This window comes from Bombina bombina, chromosome 2 (assembly GCF_027579735.1).
Source record: "Bombina bombina isolate aBomBom1 chromosome 2, aBomBom1.pri, whole genome shotgun sequence".
In the NCBI taxonomy this organism is placed as follows: domain Eukaryota; kingdom Metazoa; phylum Chordata; class Amphibia; order Anura; family Bombinatoridae; genus Bombina; species Bombina bombina.
In genome coordinates this window covers 410,806,176-410,830,277 of record NC_069500.1, presented here as the reverse complement: position 1 = coordinate 410,830,277, position 24,102 = coordinate 410,806,176, and the positions used below count along the sequence as shown (strand labels likewise).

The 24,102-nt window shown below is 40.9% G+C and overlaps 1 protein-coding gene across 2 annotated transcripts in view; it reads left to right on the top strand.

The window, feature by feature from the left end:
- Window positions 1-24,102, top strand: part of LOC128648939 (catechol O-methyltransferase) — a 267,952-nt gene that overhangs the window by 236,375 nt on the left and 7,475 nt on the right. The window lies entirely within an intron of this gene.

The window sequence follows — 24,102 nt, the reverse complement described above, 5'->3', positions numbered from 1 at the left end:
AAAAGGAAATTTATTCTTACCTGATAAATTGATTTATTTTACGATACGATGAGTCCACGGCCCACCCTGTTTTTGTGAGACAGGTCTTTTTACTTTTTTGCTAAACTTCAGTCACCTCTGCACCTTGGCTTTTCCTTTCTCTTCCTAACTTCGGTCGAATGACTGGAGTGGGAGGGAAGGGAGGGAGGAGCTATGTATACAGCTCTGCTGTGGTGCTCTTTGTCTCCTCCTGCTGACCAGGAGGTGATATCCCACAAGTAAGGATGAAATCCGTGGGCTCATCGTATCGTAAAAGAAATCAATTTATCAGGTAAGAATAAATTTCCTTTTCCTTGTTTCAGGCTTCTCATTTTTTGCTTCGGCAGTGATTTGTAGGTTGGTGTCTAAATATAGTTCATCCATCACAGTCAGAAAGCCATTAAGTGTGTTTAATAACGGATCTGCAGATTCATAATATGAATCAGCCCATACCCTAGGTTCTCCTCAAAGGAAAGATATAAGCGTTAAAACTTTAATTGTCAGGCAGTGAAACTTGGGGTTCTGGTGAGAGATCTGGGAGTATAGGCTTGGTAGCAACAGTGTCACTTATTACCTTTTGAAGTGTCTCATTCTCAACTTGTAACTCTCTCATGCCTTGACCTAATTGGTCCACACATTGAGATAAGTTATAAACAATCTGAGGGAGATCTGCTTGATCCATAGTTGGCTTAGTAATTAAGTCAGTAAAACTTTCCAAGAATGGTGTGTACCTTTAAGGATCTCAACTGCAGATTAAATACAAATATTGTGTTTGTCTCACTTAGCAATTGAATTACTATATGGAAGTAAATCAATACAGCAGTAGTGATTATAATACGTTGTGGAAAGGTAGGAAACAAAGTCTCCAGTTTATAACAAAATGTAGCAATACTTAAGGATATATTTCCTTGTAACATAATGAAACAGACTTATTCCAGAAACAAAAAATGAGCCTCTGAGTTAATTTCACTCATGGGGTTAATATAACTCTTAAGTTATCAATACTATCTTTGCTTGAATTGGAGATTCCAATTTATACAGTCAATGTCCTTAAAGGGACATTAAACACTAAATACACGCTAAATAGAATGATGCATTGAAAGAAAAGATTAGTCCATCAGGCCCATTTATCAAAGGGCTTGCGGACCTGATCCGACACTGCGGATCAGGTCCGCAAGACCTCGCTAAATGCGGAGAGCAATACGCTCTCCGCATTTAACATTGCACCAGCAGCTCACAAGAGCTGCTGGTGCAACGCCGCCCCCTGCTGACTCGCGGCCAATCGGCCGCCAGCAGGGAGCTGTCAATCAACCCGATCGTATTCGATCGGGTTGATGTCCGGCGATTCCTGTCCGCCTGTTCAGAGCAGGCGGACAGGGTTATGGAGCAGCGGTCTTTAGACCGCTGCTTCATAAGTTGTGTTTCTGGCGAGTCTGAAGACTCGCCAGAAACACGGCTCTTCAAGCTCCGTACGGAGCTTGATAAATGGGCCTGCATGACTAACATGTAGATGTATTTTTTTAAAGTTTCATTAGTTGTTTAAAAAGTGACAAAATAAGTGTAAAGTTTTAGTGTCTATAAAACACTGGGAGCTGCCATGTTGTAACTTGTGTTACCTTCTCTGCTGTGGCCAATTAGGGTCAGTTATAAATAGGTCACTATAGTGTGCAGCCAATGGTTGTGCTGGATTTAACAGTGTGCTGCGCTTCCATTTCTAAAAGGAACTGAAAAGCTCACAATTTCAGAATGGAATTACAGGCAAAGAGGACAAAATAAATAATGAAAGTATATTGCAGAGTTGTTTTACATATACAATTTATAATTTTATATTACCATCTCAAAGTGTTTAATGTCCCTTTTAAGGAAATAATATAAAGATTTAGTTCTTCCTGAGTTAACCCATTCGTATATATGACAGCCTTGCAAAAAGAGAGTAACTTTGAATTAATCAAGAGGAAGTTCTACTTACTCTCTGCACTATTTGTGGTAGCTGTAGAAGTAAAAGGCTGTGGCTGAACTCCGTTCACGGAGCGGAGTGATGCAATAGATGACGTCAGAGAAAGAGGATGGGCTTCTCTCCGGTACCGGAGCACTTTGTATATACATATCAATTAGATAGAAGTCCGGTTACATGAATCCTCAAACAGAAGGTTTGTACTAATCTGTACATTTAGGAAGCGAATAGCTGGAGATGAACAACTGATGAAATATGATCCGCAATTCTGCAGGGTGTTGAATCTAAACAACAATCCGGTAGCAATGAGGAAAAAATAGGTAACTGTTTAAGCTTGCAAATGTCTCAAGTTGCTAGAAGCACTTAAACAAAATTACTAAGCAGCTGTGTTAGTTTGAGAGCAGGTTAAGTAGGGAAAGTGGGATGGGCTAACATGACAGACAGGATAGAAACCTGACAGTACCCCTAGACCGACATAACCGACCACTGCAAACTAACACTACACTAACTAACCCCTAAACCGCCAATAGCCCAGTGCAATAAACTTCCTAACCTATTTACCCCTATACCGCCAATAGCCTACCGCAATGAACTTCCTTACCTATTTACCTCTATACCGCCAATAGCACACCACAATAAACTTCCTAACCTATTGACCCCTACACCCGCATAACCCCCCACTGCAAACTACCCCCTACACTACTTAACCGCCACAGCCCCATCCCAAACACCCCCGAAACTACTAACTACAAAACTATCATATGCCCCAAAACAAACACCCCCTAACTTATTAACCCCTAAACCACCACATTCCCCCATGCAAACACCCCCTAACCTATTAACCTCTAAACCACCACAACCGCCAACTCATTAACCCCTAAACCACAACAAACCCCCAAAGCAAATGCCCCCTAACCTATAAACCCCTAAACAGCCACAACCTTCCAACGCAAACTAGCCCTACACTACTTAACTACCTAATCCTCCAAATACCTCTAACCTAACACCCCTTAAGTTACTAAATAACAAACACTAACATTACAAAAAACAAAGCTCTACCAAAAGTATAAAACCCCAGTTATGCCTATCCTAAAACTAAAGTCCCCTTAAAAAAAGCCCACCCCAAATAAAAAAAAACCTACACAGGGGGGCGTGTCCGTGCAGCGTTCTGGTTAGGATGCATCTTCTGAATGCTCCGGCAGAAAAACTAATAATCCGCTGATTATTATTAACAACAGCAAGATTAATACCACATTACATCAAGGCATCACTAAGTCACTAATTGTGGCCTGGCATTTGAATTCTTGCCTGTTTATATGACCCCGGGGACACAGATCGGAATAAGGAGGCCTAGGGCGGCGGCCCACTATTAGGCATACACTCCCCCCCCCCCCCCCCGAGAAGAAACGGGGTATCAGCGCTGTCGGTATAACCCGGCTTGCTGAAATTTCTTCACTGCATATCAATAACAGGAGAGTGGGTTGTACTGGGGGACAGCGGTATCAGCACCCTTTTTTCTCTGGACATCCAATGTAATGGCCATGGCAGAAGTATGTCATATACGGCAGCCAGCCAACCACCTACAGAAATTTGAGCTTATCATGCAAAAATTAATAGACAGGGCACCATATGACTACCTGATACAACGCATGCAAGCAAGCCCACCCAAACCTCTAGAAAAAGAAAACCTTGTTGGTACAGCACCTCCGACTCCAATAAGTATACCAAAGATCCAGCATGGCCATCCGCCATTACAGAGAGCCCTCATGGAGTACAGCAAAACACCTTGCAGAGTACCGCATACGAGACCGTTCTCACTGCTGTTACCTTCTGCCGGCATTATAAGGAGGCATTATCACCACATCACCCAGCCACAAAAGACACTTCCAATAGTAACCCCAGGGCCCCGGGTGGGCAAGAAGAAGACGACACGCATTACAGCAGAGGGGACAGCAGGACAACGCAACTTCTTAACGCCGGCAACGCAGCTGCCAGTTGAGAAGGTGAGGAGACCCGAGACCATATTTCAAATCAGCTCCTGGCGAAGCATTTTCTACTCACATTGCGGCGGTCATATGCCGAAGAAAGGTGTGGGGTAGCTTGCAGATGCCCCTCAGAGACAGCATGGGGCTGGTTTTGCCCCTCAGTGCCACAGACGCCTTCAGCCAACGCTTCACAAAATGGACTCTGGTAACCCCATAATAGTTCTGTCTACTTTACTATAACATGAGATGTTGTAATGTTTGACGTTTATATTTGAGTGAAAGACACACTTCTCATTGATTCTCATCTTTTCCTTCTCCTGCTTGGGGGCGCATAAGTATCACCATCAAGAAGCTTATCGATATATTAAATGTTTAGATTAAGCCAGCAAAATACTGGGGAATGATAGTGATCATTCCTATCTAAAGCCACATTAAATGGCCGTTAATAAAATTAAGATGGAGATGTCATACTATATATGTTGAAAGTTTTAGATGCGTATTAAGAATATTTTTATGTAAATATTGAATAAGGTGTTTATGTTTGGTTGTATGGGCTCTAAAGTATGTTTTGAACTATGGGCAAAATGATTTATGACTTTAGCGACTAGCACTTATCACATGAATAGATATAACACCCCATTTAGATCATGTCGCTAAATAAGTAATCAAGACATACCCCAGGATATATATTGAGAGGAGCTAACCTGGAGCATAATTCCTAAGCTCCTTTCGTATTTTGTAGCTAATGCTCCCTAACTTCATATCCACTCATCTATACATACTTCTGCCAGCGAGATAGTCATACTCGAACACTGCTTATTAGGAATTATTTACTGGGTATGGTTACTCGCTATAGTAAAACTGCTATACTTAAACTGTTTGTCTTCCTTGCCCTCAACTCTCTTCCTCATCCCTACATATCCCCAATATTGATCATATATGTATCTGTCACAGACCCCAGAGTGGTCTATATAGTTTTAAAAATGGGGAACAATTTACTATACTAAAATTGTTATACTTAAATGTTTTGTTTTCCTTACCCCCAGCTCTACTCCTCACCTCCACATATTCCCAATACTATTCATATGTCTACTTGTCACAGACCCAAGAGTGGTCTATATAGTTAGAAAACTGGGATCAATTCACTATCTTAAAAATGTTATACTTAAATTGTTTGCTTCCCTTACCCCTAGTTTTCCCCCTCACCGCTATATATTCTCAATACTGTTCATATGTGTATCTGTTACAGACCCAAAAGCGGTCTACATAGTTAGAAAATTGGGACCAATTGAGACATACACTGAATTTAATAGGTGTCTTCAAATGCTGAAATGAATGTTCCTAAGCATTCCTCACAACTTTATTCAGCTTGTACAATGGATTATTGTGACAAAGCATTTTACTGTAATAGCTTTGATGTACTAAGTGCACATTTAATTCATGCCGTGTATGTATTGTTTATCAAAATAAAGCTCTTTTGAAAATAAAAAAAATAAAAAAACCTACACGAACACTAAATCCTACCCTAAAAATTGCCCTCAAAAAGGGTATTTCTTCTGTTATGTGCGATCAGTCCACGGGTTATCATTACTTCTGGGATATAACTCCTCCCCAACAGGAAATGCAAGAGGATTCACCCAGCAGAGCTGATATAGCTCCTCCCCTCTACGTCAGTCCCAGTCATTCTCTTGCACCCAACGACTAGATAGGATGTGTGAGAGGACTATGGTGATTATACTTAGTTTTTATGACTTCAATCAAAAGTTTGTTATTTTACAATAGCACCGGAGCGTGTTATTACTTCTCTGGCAGAGTTTGAAGAAGAATCTACCAGAGTTTTTTACTATGATTTTAACCGGAGTAGTTAAGATCATATTGCTGTTCTCGGCCATCTGAGGGAGGTAAAGGCTTCAGATCAGGGGACAGCGGGCAGATGAATCTGCATTGAGGTATGTAGCAGTTTTTATTTTCTGAATGGAATTGATGAAAAAATCCTGCTATACCGTTATAATGACATGTATGTATACACTTCAGTATTCTGGGAATGGTTTTTCACCGGAACTACTCTGTTAAAGGTCACTAATCCTTTTAATAAATATTGTCATGTTAAACGTTTTTGCTGGAATGTAGAATCGTTTACATTAATGAGGTACTGAGTAAATAAATGTTTGGGCATTATTTTCCACTTGGCAGTTGTCTGCTTTAAAATGTGACAGTTTCGTTTCTCCTCACTGCTGTGTGTGAGGGGAGGGGCCGTTTTTGGCGCTCTTTTGCTACGCATCAAAAAATTCCAGTCAGCTACTATTATATTTCCTGCATGATCCGGTTCACTGACAGATCTCAGGGGTCTTCAAACTTCTTTGAAGGGAGGTACATTCTCTCAGCAGAGCTGTGAGAATTTTTATTGACTGTGAATAAAAACGTTACTCTATAATTTTTTATGTCAAATTTAGTTATTTACTAATGGGAACAAACCTTTGCTAAAAGTTGTGTTATTTAAACTTGATGCTATAACTGTTTTCAGTTCATTATCTCAACTGTCATTTAATCGTTTAAGTACCTCTTTGAGGCACAGTACGTTTTTGTTAAAAAAGATTATAACCCGGTTGCAAGTTATTGCTAGTGTGTTAAACATGTCTGACTCAGAGAATGATATCTGTGTCATTTGTTCCAATGCCAAGGTGGAGCCCAATAGAAATTTATGTACTAACTGTATTGATGCTACTTTAAATAAAAGTCAATCTGTACAATGTGAACAAATTTCACCAAACTGCGAGGGGAGAGTTATGCCGACTAACTCGCCTCACGCGGCAGTACCTGCATCTCCCGCCCGGGAGGTGCGTGATATTATGGCGCCTAATACATCTGGGCGGCCATTACAGATAACATTACATGATATGGCTACTGTTATGACTGAAGTTTTGTCTAAATTACCAGAACTAAGAGGCAAGCGTGATCACTCTGGGGTGAGAACAGAGTGCGCTGACAATACTAGGGCCATGTCTGATACTGCGTCACAACTTGCAGAGCATGAGGACGGAGAGCTTCATTCTGTGGGTGACGGTTCTGATCCAAACAGATTGGATTCAGATATTTCAAATTTTAAATTTAAATTGGAGAACCTCCGTGCATTACTAGGGGAGGTCTTAGCAGCTCTCAATGATTGTAACACTATTGCAATACCAGAGAAAATGTGTAGGTTGGATAAATACTTTGCGGTACCGGCGAGTACTGACGTTTTTCCTATACCTAAGAGATTAACTGAAATTGTTACTAAGGAGTGGGATAGACCCGGTGTGCCGTTCTCACCCCCTCCAATATTTAGAAAGATGTTTCCAATAGACGCCACTACTCGGGACTTATGGCAAACGGTCCCTAAGGTGGAGGGAGCAGTTTCTACTTTAGCTAAGCGTACCACTATCCCGGTGGAGGATAGCTGTGCTTTTTCAGATCCAATGGATAAAAAATTAGAGGGTTACCTTAAGAAAATGTTTGTTCAACAAGGTTTTATATTGCAACCCCTTGCATGTATCGCGCCGATTACGGCTGCGGCAGCATTTTGGATTGAGTCTCTGGAAGAGAACCTTAGTTCATCTACGCTAGACGACATTATGGACAGGCTTAGAGTCCTTAAACTAGCCAATTCATTCATTTCGGAGGCCGTAGTACATTTAACCAAACTTACGGCTAAGAACTCTGGATTCGCCATACAGGCACGTAGAGCACTGTGGCTAAAATCCTGGTCAGCTGATGTTACTTCTAAGGCTAAATTACTTAATATACCTTTCAAGGGGCAGTCTTTATTTGGGCCCGGGTTGAAAGAAATTATCGCTGACATTACAGGAGGTAAGGGCCACGCCCTACCTCAAGACAAAGCCAAAACTAAGGCTAGACAGTCTAATTTTCGTCCCTTTCGGAATTTCAAACCTGGAGCAGCGTCAACCTCCACTGCACCAAAACAGGAAGGAGCTGTTGCTCGTTACAGGCAAGGCTGGAAACCTAACCAGTCCTGGAATAAGGGCAAACAGGCCAGGAAACCTGCTGCTGCCCCAAAGACAGCATGAACCGAGAGCCCCCGATCCGGGACCGGATCTAGTGGGGGGCAGACTTTCTCTCTTCGCTCAGGCCTAGATGTTCAGGATCCCTGGGCGCTGGAGATCATATCTCAGGGATACCTTCTAGACTTCAAATTATCGCCCCCAAAAGGGAGATTTCATCTGTCAAGGTTGTCAACAAACCAGATAAAGAAAGAAGCGTTTCTACGCTGTGTACAAGATCTGTTATTAATGGGAGTGATCCATCCAGTTCCGTGGTCGGAACAAGGACAAGGGTTCTACTCAAACCTGTTTGTGGTTCCCAAAAAAGAGGGGACTTTCAGGCCAATCTTAGATTTAAAGATTCTAAACAAATTCCTAAGAGTTCCATCGTTCAAAATGGAAACTATTCGGACAATCTTACCTATGATCCAAAAGGGTCAGTACATGACCACAGTGGATTTAAAAGATGCTTACCTTCACATACCGATTCACAAAGATCATCAACGGTATCTACGGTTTGCCTTCCTAGACAGGCACTACCAGTTTGTAGCTCTTCCATTCGGATTGGCTACGGCCCCAAGAATCTTCACAAAGGTTCTGGGTGCCCTTCTGGCGGTACTAAGACCGCGAGGGATTTCGGTAGCTCCGTACCTAGACGACATTCTAATACAAGCTTCAAGCTTTCAAACTGCCAAGTCTCATACAGAGTTAGTTCTGGCATTTCTAAGGTCGCATGGATGGAAAGTGAACGAAAAGAAAAGTTCTCTTTTTCCTCTCACAAGAGTTCCATTCTTGGGGACTCTTATAGATTCTGTAGAAATGAAGATTTACCTGACAGAAGACAGGTTAACAAGGCTTCAGGATGCATGCCGTGTCCTTCATTCCATTCAACACCCGTCAGTAGCTCAATGCATGGAGGTGATCGGCTTAATGGTAGCGGCAATGGACATAGTACCTTTTGCACGCCTACACCTCAGACCGCTGCAATTGTGCATGCTAAGTCAGTGGAATGGGGATTACTCAGATTTGTCCCCTACCCTGAATCTGAATCAAGAGACCAGAAATTCTCTTCTATGGTGGCTTTATCGGCCACACCTGTCCAGGGGGATGCCATTCAGCAGGCCAGACTGGACAATCGTAACAACAGACGCCAGCCTGCTAGGTTGGGGCGCTGTCTGGAATTCTCTGAAGACTCAGGGATTATGGAATCAGGAGGAGTGTCTCCTTCCAATAAACATTCTGGAATTGAGGGCAGTTCTCAATGCCCTTCTAGCTTGGCCCCAATTAACAACTCAGGGGTTCATCAGGTTTCAGTCGGACAATATCACGACTGTAGCTTACATCAACCATCAGGGAGGGACAAGAAGCTCCCTAGCAATGATGGAAGTATCAAAGATAATTCGCTGGGCAGAGTCTCACTCTTGCCACCTGTCAGCAATCCACATCCCGGGAGTGGAGAACTGGGAGGCGGATTTCTTGAGTCGCCAGACTTTTCATCCGGGAGAGTGGGAACTTCATCCGGAGATTTTTGCCCAAATACTTCGACGTTGGGGCAAACCAGAGATAGATCTCATGGCGTCTCGCCAGAACGCCAAACTTCCTCACTACGGGTCCAGATCCAGGGATCCGGGAGCGGTTCTGATAGATGCTTTGACAGCACCTTGGAACTTCGGGATGGCTTATGTGTTTCCACCCTTCCCGCTGCTTCCTCGATTGATTGCGAAAATCAAACAAGAGAGAGCATCTGTGATTCTAATAGCGCCTGCATGGCCACGCAGGACTTGGTATGCAGATCTAGTGGACATGTCATCCTGTCCACCTTGGTCTCTACCTCTGAGACAGGACCTTCTGATACAGGGTCCATTCAAACATCAAAATCTAACTTCTCTGAAACTGACTGCTTGGAAATTGAACGCTTGATTTTATCAAAGCGTGGTTTTTCTGAGTCGGTTATTGATACCCTGATCCAGGCTAGGAAGCCTGTTACCAGAAAGATTTACCATAAAATATGGCGCAAATACCTATACTGGTGCGAATCCAAACGTTACTCCTGGAGTAAGGTTAGGATCCCTAGGATATTGTCTTTTCTACAAGAAGGTTTAGAAAAGGGTTTATCGGCTAGTTCATTAAAGGGACAGATTTCAGCTCTGTCCATCTTGTTACACAGGCGTCTGTCAGAAAATCCAGACGTCCAGGCTTTTTGTCAAGCTTTAGCTAGGATCAAGCCTGTGTTTAAAGCCGTTGCTCCGCCATGGAGTTTAAACTTAGTTCTTAACGTTTTACAAGGTGTTCCATTTGAACCCCTTCATTCCATTGATATAAAATTGTTATCTTGGAAAGTTCTGTTTTTAATGGCTATTTCCTCGGCTCGAAGAGTCTCTGAGTTATCAGCATTACATTGTGATTCTCCTTATCTGATTTTTCATTCAGATAAGGTAGTTCTGCGTACTAAACCTGGGTTCTTACCTAAGGTAGTTACTAACAGGAATATCAATCAAGAGATTGTTGTTCCATCCTTGTGTCCAAATCCTTCTTCAAAGAAGGAACGTCTTCTACACAATCTGGATGTAGTTCGTGCCCTCAAGTTCTACTTGCAGGCAACTAAAAATTTTCGCCAAACTTCTTCCCTGTTTGTCGTTTATTCTGGACAGAGGAGAGGTCAAAAAGCTTCTGCTACCTCTCTCTCTTTTTGGCTTCGTAGCATAATACGTTTAGCCTATGAGACTGCTGGACAGCAGTCTCCTGAAAGAATTACAGCTCACTCCACTAGAGCTGTGGCTTCCACTTGGGCCTTTAAGAATGAGGCCTCTGTTGAACAGATTTGCAAGGCTGCAACTTGGTCTTCGCTTCATACTTTTTCCAAATTTTACAAATTTGACACTTTTGCTTCTTCGGAGGCTATTTTTGGGAGAAAGGTTCTTCAGGCAGTGGTTCCTTCTGTATAATGAGCCTGCCTTTCCCTCCCGTCATCCGTGTACTTTTGCTTTGGTATTGGTATCCCAGAAGTAATGATGACCCGTGGACTGATCGCACATAACAGAAGAAAACATAATTTATGCTTACCTGATAAATTCCTTTCTTCTGTTGTGCGATCAGTCCACGGCCCGCCCTGTTTTTTAAGGCAGGTAAATATCTTTTAAATTATACTCCAGTCACCACTTCACCCTTGGTTACTCCTTTCTCGTTGATTCTTGGTCGAATGACTGGGACTGACGTAGAGGGGAGGAGCTATATCAGCTCTGCTGGGTGAATCCTCTTGCATTTCCTGTTGGGGAGGAGTTATATCCCAGAAGTAATGATGACCCGTGGACTGATCGCACAACAGAAGAAAGGAATTTATCAGGTAAGCATAAATTATGTTTTTTCAGGGAATTGCCTAAAATGAATAAACTCTTTTACTTGGCACAAAAATTCCTAATCTTAAACCACATTAACCCCCTACCCTCCAAATAAAAGCCTATATTAAAATACCTAAACTAAAAATTGCCATAATAAGACCATTTGGTAGGGCTTTGCCCTAAAGTAAACACTTAGAAAAAAAATGGCAGTGCCCTAAATTAAAAAAAAAATCCTAAATTAAAGAAAAAAAATAAGTTTAAAAAAAACCCTATCCTAAATAAAGATTGCTCTGAAATGGGGCATTTGGTTGGGCATTTCTCTTAGAAGGGCATTTGATAGGGCAGTGCCCTATAGTGAACATTGTTCTTTTGCCCATAAAAAAGCCCAATACTACAAAAAATCCTAAATTTAAAAAAAACACTATCCTAAAAAAGATGCCCTGAAAGGGTCATTTTGTTGGGCATTGCTTTGATAAGGGCATTTGGTTGGGCCTTGCCCTAATGTCTAACAGCTCTTTATTTTTTATTTTTTTTTCAAATAAATTTTTATTGAAAGCAATATTATGATAACAACATAACAATACTCTTTTTTTGTACACAATTAGTAATGATAGTGCATAAAGTTAAACAGGAAACAAATGACATCAGGGGTAGGTCTGTGATCACGGTGAGGGAGTCATTTATTACATTAAGGGTCTATCTAGTACGTGCATGAGTGGTTATCTTGTTATATATTTGTACTCTAGAAAAAAATTTTTTTTACAGAGTAGAGAGATATATGGCAAGTGATGCCATATTCAGTAACACTGACAGCTAAAGAACACAAATCAATACTGAGGTGTAAAGGTATGTGGTATATGTGGTATATGCGGTATATGCGGGTAGATATTGTGTTGTTGGGCTGAATTACCCTATGTTCCATAAAGAAAGCATGTGGTGAAGGGGGAGCGCAGGGAGGCGGAGGGAGATAGAAGTAGGGGGGAGGAGAGCGCCAGGGGGGGGGGAGGGGTAGGGTACTAATGATGAGGGAAATTATCTAACAGCTCTTTTGTCCAATAAAAAAAATTAAAAAAAACATATTCTAAAAAAAAACTCCTAATCTAAAAAAGAATCCTATCCTAAAAAAAAACATTTGCTAAAAAACCTAAGTTTAAAAGCAAACAAACAATCCTAATAAAAAGATTGCCCTAAGAAGGTCCTCTTCATCTTCATGGTTGCAGTCCGCTTCTTCTATCTTCAACCCGATGCTTCTTTTCTTCTGCCAGACCAAGTCCAGAAAGTATAAATGCATTGAAATTTTCATGGCAGCAGCCCTCTTCTTCTATCTTCTTCCATCCAATGCTTCTTATCTTCTGCCAGACAATTTCTCGTCAGTCTGTCAATGCATTGAATATCGGGGCCTATGTGCTCCCCTACAAAGTTTGACTGAGAGGCAGAGCTAAACTCTTTCCACACAACATAGATGAAAGTGTAAATGTAAATCCAGGCTTTATTGCACATCACCAGCATATTGAAAAGAATAAAACTGAAATACAAAGATTAAAAATATAATGTAACTAAGATCACACATAAATACCTTACAATAGCAACGGACAGTGTAATAACTAAAATGATGAACTTATATATATATAAGCTGCAAACAGGATTATATGTTTACATACAAGAAATAGAAATGCAGTCTGACTGATACATGACACCAAATGAAGGCTGTAATAACTGACTAATGTACCGAGAAACTGGCTAGTAGACATGCAAACTAAGTTTTATACTAAACGCAGCAATGAAAAATAACATCACAGAGAGAATACTTACATAAATTAGCATGTAGGAAAAGATTAGATTTGAATACTTACAGACAATGCTATCTAGGAGCAAATACTTAAAGTGAATGTAAATTTTGATCCTAAAGTGCCCGGTTTTTAAAAATTTGATTAAAAACAGGGGCACTTTAATCAAAATCTAGATTTCACTCGTGTTGTGAAAAAAATACTTACCTTTTTAAACTTGACAGCCGCTCCAGCTTCCCCCAGTCGTTGCAAGCCATTTCTGATGGATCGGTCATCCTCCAGTCACGGCTTCCCCCCCGACCCCCCCCCCCCGACCCCCGGGGAATTCAGTGTCTGATTCAACGCTGTGATTGGAGAAAGCCGGATTCCTCATTTTAGACCCAGGAAGAGGCTTTGTGACGGCCGGAGGAAGCTGGAGCGGCTGTCAAGATTAAAAGGTAAGTATTTTTATCACAACACGAGTGAAATGTAAATTTTGATGAATTAAAGTGCCCCTTTAAAAACCTGGCACTTTTTCATTAAAAAAAAAATTCATCAAAATGTACATTCACTTTAAAGGGACACTGAACCCAAATTTTTTCTTTCATGATTCAGATAGAGCATGCAATTTTAAGCCACTTTCTAATTTATTCCTATTATCAATTTTTCTTCGTTCTCTTGCTATTTTTATTTTAAAAAGAAGACATCTAAGCTTTTTTTTTTATTCAGACTCTGGACAGCACTTTTTTATTGGTCGATGAGTTTATCCACCAATCAGCAAGAACAACCCAGGTTGATCACCAAAAATGGGCCGGCATCTAAACTTACTTTCTTGCATTTCAAATAAAGATACCAAGAGAATGAAGAACATTTGATAATAAGAGTAAATTAGAAAGTTGCTTAAAATGTCATGCTCTATCTGAATCACGAAATAAAAAATTTGGGACAGTATACACTCATTTTCATATAACTGCATGTAATAGACACTACTATAAAGAACAAGATGCACAGATACTGATATAAAAATCCAGTATAAAACTGTTTAAAAACTTACTAACGGCTAGATTTAGAGTTTTGTCGGTAACGACCCGCGTAGCTAACGCTGGCTTTTTTCTGGCCGCACCTTTAAAATAACTCTGGTATTGAGAGTCCACAGAATGGCTGCGTTAGGCTCCAAAAAAGGAGCGTAGAGCCTATTTAACGCAACTGCAACTCTCGATACCAGAGTTGCTTACGGACGCGGCCAGCCTCAAAAACGTGCTCGTGCACGATTCCCCCATAGGAAACAATGGGGCTGTTTGAGCTGAAAAAAAACCTAACACCTGCAAAAAAGCCGCGTTCAGCTCCTAACGCAGCCCCATTGTTTGCAGCCCTCCCTAACATCGCCGACACCTAACTTCAATTATTAACCCCTAATCTGCCGACTGGAGCTCACCGCTATTCTAATAAATGTATTAACCCCTAAAGCTAAGTCTAACACCCCCCTAAGTTAAATATAATTTAAATCTAACGAAATTAATTAACAATTATTAAATAAATAAAGGAACCGTCATTCGTCGGGAAGTCGTCGTCGGAAGAAGATGGGTCCGCGGTGTAGGTCTTCAAGATGGAGCCGGTCCTCATCGGATGAAGATAGAAGATGCCGCTTGGAAGAAGATGGTTGCCGGTCCGGATCTACTCTTCTTCCCGGATAGGATGAAAACTTTGGACCCTCTTCTGGACTTCTTCAGTGGATGTCTAGCCCCCTCTTGGGTTGGATGAAGATATCGGAGCCAGGACGGATCGGTGTGATACCCGGTGAGGTGAAGACAAGGTAGGAAGATCTTCAGGGGCTTAGTGTTAGGTTTATTTAAGGGAGGTTTGGGTTAGATTAAGGGTATGTGGGTGGTGGGTTGTAATGTTGGGGGGGGTATTGTATGTGTTATTTTACAGGCAAAAGAGCTGAATTTCTTGGGGCATGCCCCGCAAAGGGCCCTGTTCAGGGCTGGTAAGGTAAAAGAGCTTTGAACTTTAGTAATTTAGAATAGGGTAGGGCATTTTTTTTATTTTGGGGGTCTTTGTTATTTTATTAGGGAGCTTAGAGTAGGTGTAATTAGTTTAAAATTGTTGTAATATTTTTCTGATGTTTGTAAATATTTTTTTATTTTTTGTAACTTAGTTCTTTTTTATTTTTTGTACTTTAGTTAGTTTATTTCATTGTATTTATATGTAGATATTGTATTTAATTAATGTATTGATAGTGTAGTGTTAGGTTTAATTGTAGGTAATTGTAGGTATTTTATTTAATTAATTTATTGATAGTGTAGTGTTAGGTTTAATTGTAACTTAGGTTAGGATTTATTTTACAGGTAATTTTGTAATTATTTTAACGATTTTAGCTATTAAATAGTTCTTAACTATTTAATAGCTATTGTACCTGGTGAAAATAAATACAAAGTTACCTGTAAAATAAATATAAATCCTAAAATAGCTATAATATAATTATAATTTATATTGTAGCTATATTAGGATTTATTTTACAGGTAAGTATTTAGCTTTAAATAGGAATAATTTATTTAATAAGAGTTAATTAATTTCGTTAGATTTAAATTATATTTAATTTAGGGGGGTGTTAGTGTTAGGGTTAGACTTAGCTTTAGGGGTTAATACATTTTTTAGAATAGCGGTGAGCTCCGATCGGCAGATTAGGAGTTAATGTTTGAAGTTAGGTGTCGGCGATGTTAGGGAGGGCAGATTAGGGGTTAATACTATTTATTATAGGGTTAGTGAGGCGGATTAGGGGTTAATAACTTTATTATAGTAGCGGTGCAGTCCGCTCGGCAGATTAGGGGTTAATAAGTGTAGGCAGGTGGAGGGGACGTTGAGGGGGGCAGATTAGGGGTTAATAAATATAATATAGGGGTCGGCGGTGTTAGGGGCAGCAGATTAGGGGTACATAGCTTTAATGTAGGTGGCGGCGGCGTGCGGACGGCAGATTAGGGGTTAATTATTGTAGGTAGCTGGCGGCGACGTTGTGGGGGGCAGGTTAGGGGTTAATAAATATAATATAGGGGTCGGCGGTGTTAGGGGCAGCAGATTAGGGGTACATAAGTATAACGTAGGTGGCGGTCGGCAGATTAGGGGTTAAAAAAATTTAATCGAGTGGCGGCGATGAGGGGGGACCTCGGTTTAGGGGTACATAGGTAGTTTATGGGTGTTAGTGTACTTTAGAGCACAGTAGTTAAGAGCTTTATGAACCGGCGTTAGCCCAGAAAGCTCTTAACTACTGACTTTTTTCTGCGGCTGGAGTTTTGTCGTTAGAGTTCTAACGCTCACTTCAGCCACGACTCTAAATACCGGAGTTAGAAAGATCCCATTGAAAAGATAGGATGCAAATGACGTAAGGGGATCTGCGGTATGGAAAAGTCGCGGCTGAAAAGTGAGCGTTAGACCCTTTTTTGACTGACTCCAAATACCGGCGGTAGCCTAAAACCAGCGTTAGGAGCCTCTAACGCTGGTTTTCACGGCTACCGCCAAACTCCAAATCTAGGCCTTAGAATCTCACAGTTTAGCTCTGTTGAAAAGGTAGCCGGAAAGCCCACTGCAAGTGTGAAATAAGAAACTCTCCCCCTCCTTTTGCATATGAAAAGACCCTTTACACAAACAGTAGCAAGCTGGAGAAGGTAGCTGACAGTATTCACATAAAACTTTTGGGCTTGGTTAGGAGTCTGAAAATCAGAGCAATGTTATTTAAAAATAAACAAAACTATACAGGGAGTGCAGAATTATTAGGCAAATGAGTATTTTGACCACATCATCCTCTTTATGCATGTTGTCTTACTCCAAGCTGTATAGGCTCGAAAGCCTACTACCAATTAAGCATATTAGGTGATGTGCATCTCTGTAATGAGAAGGGGTGTGGTCTAATGACATCAACACCCTATATCAGGTGTGCATAATTATTAGGCAACTTCCTTTCCTTTGACAAAATGGGTCAAAAGAAGGACTTGACAGGCTCAGAAAAGTCAAAAATAGTGAGATATCTTGCAGAGGGATGCAGCACTCTTAAAATTGCAAAGCTTCTGAAGCGTGATCATCGAACAATCAAGCGTTTCATTCAAAATAGTCAACAGGGTCGCAAGAAGCGTGTGGAAAACCAAGGCGCAAAATAACTGCCCATGAACTGAGAAAAGTCAAGCGTGCAGCTGCCAAGATGCCAGTTGCCACCAGTTTGGCCATATTTCAGAGCTGCAACATCACTGGAGTGCCCAAAAGCACAAGGTGTGCAATACTCAGAGACATGGCCAAGGTAAGAAAAGCTGAAAGACGACCACCACTGAACAAGACACACAAGCTGAAACGTCAAGACTGGGCCAAGAAATATCTCAAGACTGATTTTTCTAAGGTTTTATAGACTGATGAAATGAGAGTGAGTCTTGATGGGCCAGATGGATGGGCCCGTGGCTGGATTGTTAAAGGGCAGAGAGCTCCAGTCCGACTTAGACGCCAGCAAGGTGGAGGTGGAGTACTGGTTCGGGCTGGTTTCATCAAAGATGAGCTTGTGGGGCCTTTTCTGGTTGAGGATGGAGTCAAGCTCAACTCAGGAAGAAGTCTGCATCCTTCAAGAAAAACATGATTTTCATGCAGGACAATGCTCCATCACACGCGTCCAAGTACTCCACAGCGTGGCTGGCAAGAAAGGGTATAAAAGAAGAAAATCTAATGACATGGCCTCCTTGTTCACCTGATCTGAACCCCATTGAGAACCTGTGGTCCATCATCAAATGTGAGATTTACAAGGAGGGAAAACAGTACACCTCTCTGAACAGTGTCTGGGAGGCTGTGGTTGCTGCTGCACGCAATGTTGATGGTGAACAGATCAAAACACTGACAGAATCCATGGATGGCAGGCTTTTGAGTGTCCTTGCAAAGAAAGGTGGCTATATTGGTCACTGATTTGTTTTTGTTTTGTTTTTGAATGTCAGAAATGTATATTTGTGAATGTTGAGATGTTATATTGGTTTCACTGGTAAAAATAAATAATTGAAATGGGTATATATTTGTTTTTTGTTAAGTTGCCTAATAATTATGCACAGTAATAGTCACCTGCACACACAGATATCCCCCTAAAATAGCTATAACTAAAAACAAACTAAAAACTACTTCCAAAACTATTCAGCTTTGATATTAATGAGTTTTTTGGGTTCATTGAGAACATGGTTGTTGTTCAATAATAAAATTAATCCTCAAAAATACAACTTGCCTAATAATTCTGCACTCCCTGTACATTTAAAAAAAACAAAAAACTTTATGGGCTATATAAATAGATCATCTGCAAAACATTTATGCAAAGAAAAAATGAGTGTATAATGTCCCTTTAAGGCAAACTAACAGGAGACCGTGCACAACTTGCAGTAGTAAAACAATGTTGCAATTAAAATGGCTTCTGCAGAGGTCAGAGGTAACAGTGCTATGGAAACCAGAACTTTAACCAAAATAATATAAATGTAGAAAGCACCACTAATGGCAAGATTTATTATGAGGGGGCTTAAAGGGACACAAAACACCAATTGTTTCATTTTAGCCTGCAACTGATATTTATGAAGCAGCGGTTTAAACTGCTACTTCATAAACCCTCTCCTCCAAACTGGAGCTGGCAGATGAAAATCACCCCTGATTCATTCGACCGGGGTGATTGACAAGCCTTACTCTCATGCAGTTGGTTCCATAGGGGTAGGGGGGCAGTATTGATAAATTTTGGGAACACATTTGCCCCACAATTTGCGGTAAGAACACGTGAAACCTGTACGCTCGCAAATTGATAAATTTTGCCCTAAATATATCCAAAAGATGAACTGAAGGAAAGATTAGATTGCTTTCCGCGGTACGCATTTACTTTCAACGTGTAATATGCATGCAAGTTAGAGCGGTCCTGATATTGCAGTATTGCAACCATGCTAACGTTGGTGCACCACTTCTAATCTATCCCTGTGTTGTTACAAGATTTCAATGTGGCATTGCAATAAATGAATATCAGTGTGAAAAACCTTAATACCTTGTTTGCTGCAATTGATTTTCAAATGCCATGCTTCCTCTACCACATATTTAAAGGAGCCATTCCAAACATATTAGCTAAGTAGATATAGCAAGTGGCTGTCGTTTTGGGCTAGATTACGAGTGGAGCTGTATTTTGCACGTCGGGTAGCGTGCTTATTACAAGTTAAAAGTAAAAACTTTTTGCACATCCAGCAAGTCGCACAAACCCAGTCACGTCTTTTCAAGCGTGCTAACCCAACATGAAATATGAATATTTAGGTTCTAATGTTCTTCACATATTTCTATTTACACATTTTTACATATCTCTCTCTCTCTCTCTCTCTCTCTTTCTTTCTCTCTTTCTTTCTCTCTCTTTTTCTCTCTCTCTTTCTTTCTCTCTCTCTCTCTCTCTCTCTCTTTCTTTCTCTCTTTCTTTCTCTCTCTTTCTCTCTCGTTCTCTCAGGTAGGCTGTGGCGTTTAAACAGTCTCAATTGGTAGTAAGGGGCCCAAAGTGTGAGAAGAAAATATCCCCCACACCATTACACCACCACCAGCCTGAACCATTGATACAAGGCAGGGTGGATCCACGCTTTCATGTTTTTTACGCCAAATTCTGATCCTACCATCTGAATGTTGCAGCTGAAATCGAGACTTATGAGACCAGGCAACGGTTTTCCAATCTTCTATTGTCCAATTTTGGTGAGCCTGTGCGAATTATACCCTCAGTTTCCTGTTCTTAGCTGACAGAAGTGTCACCCAATGTGGTCTTCTGCTGCAGTAGCCTATCTGCTTCAAGGTTCAATGTATTGTGAGTTCAGAGATGGTATTCTGCATGCCTTGGTTGTAACAAGTGGTTATTTGAGTTACTGTTGCCTTTCTATCATCTCAAACCAGTCTGCCCATTCTCCTCTGACATCAACAAGACATTTTCGTCCACACAACTGCCGCTCACTGGATATTTTCTCTGTTTCGGATTATTCTCTGTAAACCCTAGAGATGGTTGTGCGTGAAAATCCTAGTAGATCAGCAGTTTTTTAAATATTCAGACCAGCCCATCTGGCACCAACAGATGGTGTTATAGATATAGATATATATAATCTTTGTAGTGATGATGAAGCACTCCTAATACCGCTGCCTTGATGCAGCTATCACCTTTTCTGCGCAGGGTGCAACCAAATTGAAAATACAAATACCAGATGCAAGAAGTAGCACTCACTGGGTCTTAATCAAAAATATTTATTATAACCAGTAAAGTTTCGGGGTTGCCCCCGTCCTCTGACCAAATTACAAAACACAGTATAACACTTACTTGCTTTATACCCGCCACCATAGGATCCAGGTCTCGCCATTGCTGCTGGCGTTCTGGAAGTGACGTCACGGCTTCACTGCCCTTGTGTGTTCAGGCAGGCGTGGATCTGTTGTCATAGTTACCGGGACGCCACCATGCAATACGGCTTTCTGTATCCTGTAATACATATTGAGTGATTAAAAACTAACGGCTAGATTTAGAGTTTAGTCGGTAAAAAGCCGCGTAGCTAACGCTGCTTTTTTTCCCAGCGCACCCTTCCAACAAGAGTTGTCTGAGGGGCTGCGTTAGGCTCAAAAAAGGGTGCGTTGAGCCTAACTTAGCTCCACTTCAACCCTCAATACCAGCGTTGCTTACGGTAGCGGTAAGCAGCTAAAATGTGCTCGTGCACGATATCCCCATAGGAAACAATGGGACTGAGCTGGCTGAAAAAAAACCTGGCAAAAAAGCAGCGTTCAGCTCCTAACGCAGCCCCATTGTTTCCTATGGGGAAACACTTTCTAAGTCTGCACCTAACACCCTAACATGAACCCAGAGTCTAAACACCCCTAACCTTACACTTATTAACCCATAATCTGCCGCCCCCGCTATCGCTGACCCCTGCATATTATTATTAATCCCTAATCTTCCGCTCCGGACACCGCCGCCACCTACATTATACCTATGAACCCCTAATCTGCTGCCCCTAACATCGCCGACCCCCATATTATATTTATTAACCCCTAATCCCCCCCCCCCCCCAACGTCGGAACAGCCAATAGAATGCGAGTTCAATCCGATTGGCTGATTGGATCAGCCAATCGGATTGAACTTCAATCTGATTGGCTGATTGCATCAGCCAATCAGATTTTTTCTACCTTAATTCCGATTGGCTGATAGAATTCTATCAGCCAATCGGAATTGAAGGGATACCATCTTGGATGACGTCCCTTAAAGGAACCTTCATTCGTCTTTAGTCCGTCGGGGAAGGAGGATGTTCCGCGTCGGCTGGATGAAGATGGATCCGGAAGAAAGAAGATAGAAGATGCCGCTTGGAAGAAGACATCGCCCGGATGGAAGACCTCTTCTTTGCCGCTTGGATCAAGACTTCGCCCGGATGGAGGACCTCTTCTTTGCCGCTTGGATCAAGACTTCTACCGGATGGAGGACATCTTCTTGCTCCGCTTGGATGAAGAATTCGGCTCGGCTGGGTGAAGACGACTCAAGGTAGGGAGATCTTCAGGGGGTTAGTTAGTTTTTTTAAGGGGGGTTTGGGTGGGTTAGAGTAGGGGTATGTGGGTGGTGGGTTGTAATGTTGGGGGGGGTATTGTATTTTTATTTTCATGCAAAAGAGCTGATTACTTTGGAGCAAGGCCCCGCAAAAAGCCCTTTTAAGGGCTGGTAAAAGAGCTGATTACTTTTGTATTTTAGAATAGGGTAGGGAATTTTTTTATTTTGGGGGGCTTTTTTATTTTATTAGGGGGCTTAAATTAGGTGTAATTAGTTTAAACTGCTTGTAATTCTTTTTTATTTTTTGTAATTTAGTGTTTGTTTTTTTTTGTATTATAGAATAGTTTATTTTATTGTATTTTATTTTAGGTACTTGTAGTTAATTTATTTAATGAATTTAATGATAGTGTAGTGTTAGGTTTAATTGTAACTTAGGTTAGCATTTATTTTACAGGTAATTTTGTATTTATTTTAACTAGGTAGCTATTAAATAGTTCTTAACTATTTAATAGCTATTGTACCTAGTTAAAATAAATACAAAGTTGCCTGTAAAATAAATATAAATCCTAAAATAGCTACAATGTAATTATTAATTATATTGTAGCTATATTAGGGTTTATTTGATAGGTAAGTATTTAGTTTTAAATAGGAATAATTTAGTTAATTTTAGGAATATTATTTCGTTTAATATAAATTATATTTATGTTAGGGGGGGGTTAGGGTTAGAGTTAGGTTTAGGGGTTAATAACTTTATTATAGTAGCGGCGACGTTGCGGGCGGGAGATTAGGGGTTAATAATTGTAGGTAGGTGGCGGCGATGTTAGGGAGGGCAGATTAGGGGTTAATACTATTTATTCTAGTGTTTGCGAGGTTTAGGGGTTAATACATTTATTATAGTGGCGGCGATGTCCGGTCGGCAGATTAGGGGTTAATAAGTGTAGTTAGGTAGCGGCGACGTTGGGGGGGGGCAGATTTGGGGTTAATAAATATAATAAAGGGGTCGTCGATGTTAGGGGCAGCAGATTAGGGGTTCATAGGTATAATGTAGGTGGCGGCAGTGTCTGGTCGGCAGATTAGGGGTTAAAAAAATTTATTAGAGTGGCGGCGATGTGGGGGAGCCTCGGTTTAGGGGTACATAGGTAGTTTATGGGTGTTAGTGTACTTTAGAGCACAGTAGTTAAGAGCTTTATATTCACGAGTTAGCCCATAAAGCTCTTAACTACTGACTTTTTTTGGCGTTTGGAGTCTTGTCGGTAGAGGGTCTACCGCTCACTTCTCCCAAGACTCCAAATACCAGCGTTGGGCAGATCCCATTGAAAAGATAGGATACGCAATTGGCGTAAGGGGATCTGGGGTAACCTGGAATCGCGGTAGGGAAGTGAGCGGTAGACCCTTTCCTGCCTGACTCTAAATACCAGCGGGCGGCCAAAAGCAGCGTTAGGACCCCTGCTTTTGACGGCTAACGCCAAACTCTAAATCTAGCCGAATGTATTGAAGCGACATTTGGACAGGTTCAGTACAAAATCAATAGAATATTGTTTCTCAAAGGCTTCGAATAGATTTTAGAATGAGACCTTCCTTGAGAAGATTCTTTCTTTCTCATGTTGCAACAAACCCTTGTGTTTCAGAACCAGAGTTTTAAGGGGTGATTGTACCAGTTCCTCAGCAGGAACAGGGATTGGATTTCTATTTTCAATCTATTCGTTGTCCCTAAGAGGGAATATTTTTTTCAGTTCCAATCCTGGATCTGAAAACTTTAAATTGTTTTGTAAGAGTCCCAGCTTTCAAGATGGTGTCTATAAGGACTATTCTACCTTTTGTTTAGCAAGGTTATTTAATGTCCACTATAGACTTACAGGTTGCTTATTTTAGCTTGTCGATTCATCCAGACCACTATTGTTTTCTGAGATTCTTTTTCTAGACAAGCATTACCAATTTGTTGCTTTTCCATTTGGCCTAGCAACAGCACCAATATTCTTCTTGAAGTTTCTTGGTGTTCTTCTTTCTGTATTCAAAGGATGGTACTAGTTCAGTTTTTTCTTTTAGCTGAATCTCCCACGAAACCACTAATGTTGTTTCTTCAAGTATATGGTTGGAGGATCAATTTACCTAAGAGTTTCTTGATTTTTCATGGTAAAGATTAGACCAAGCATCCCGGATGTAACCTCTAGCTTTATACAGAGGCCTCCTAGCCGGCCAAATGAAAAATAGAAATGATGGTGTAGTGTGCAAAGTGCCTAAACAAAGGCTGAGGTAACTATGGGTAATAAAGGTCCCTAATCTGGTCAGGGGAATCACTGGAGGAGCTAATGGCGTCTAGCTAAAAATGTTATTTATTAAAATAAAAGATTCAAATCACAATCGATAAAATTCAATAAAAATACAATAAGAGTACAAATGGTAAAGAAAGGGAAAATTACAGTGTGTTAAAACATGGATCCATTATATCTGTGTAAAATAAAAAGGCTTGACAA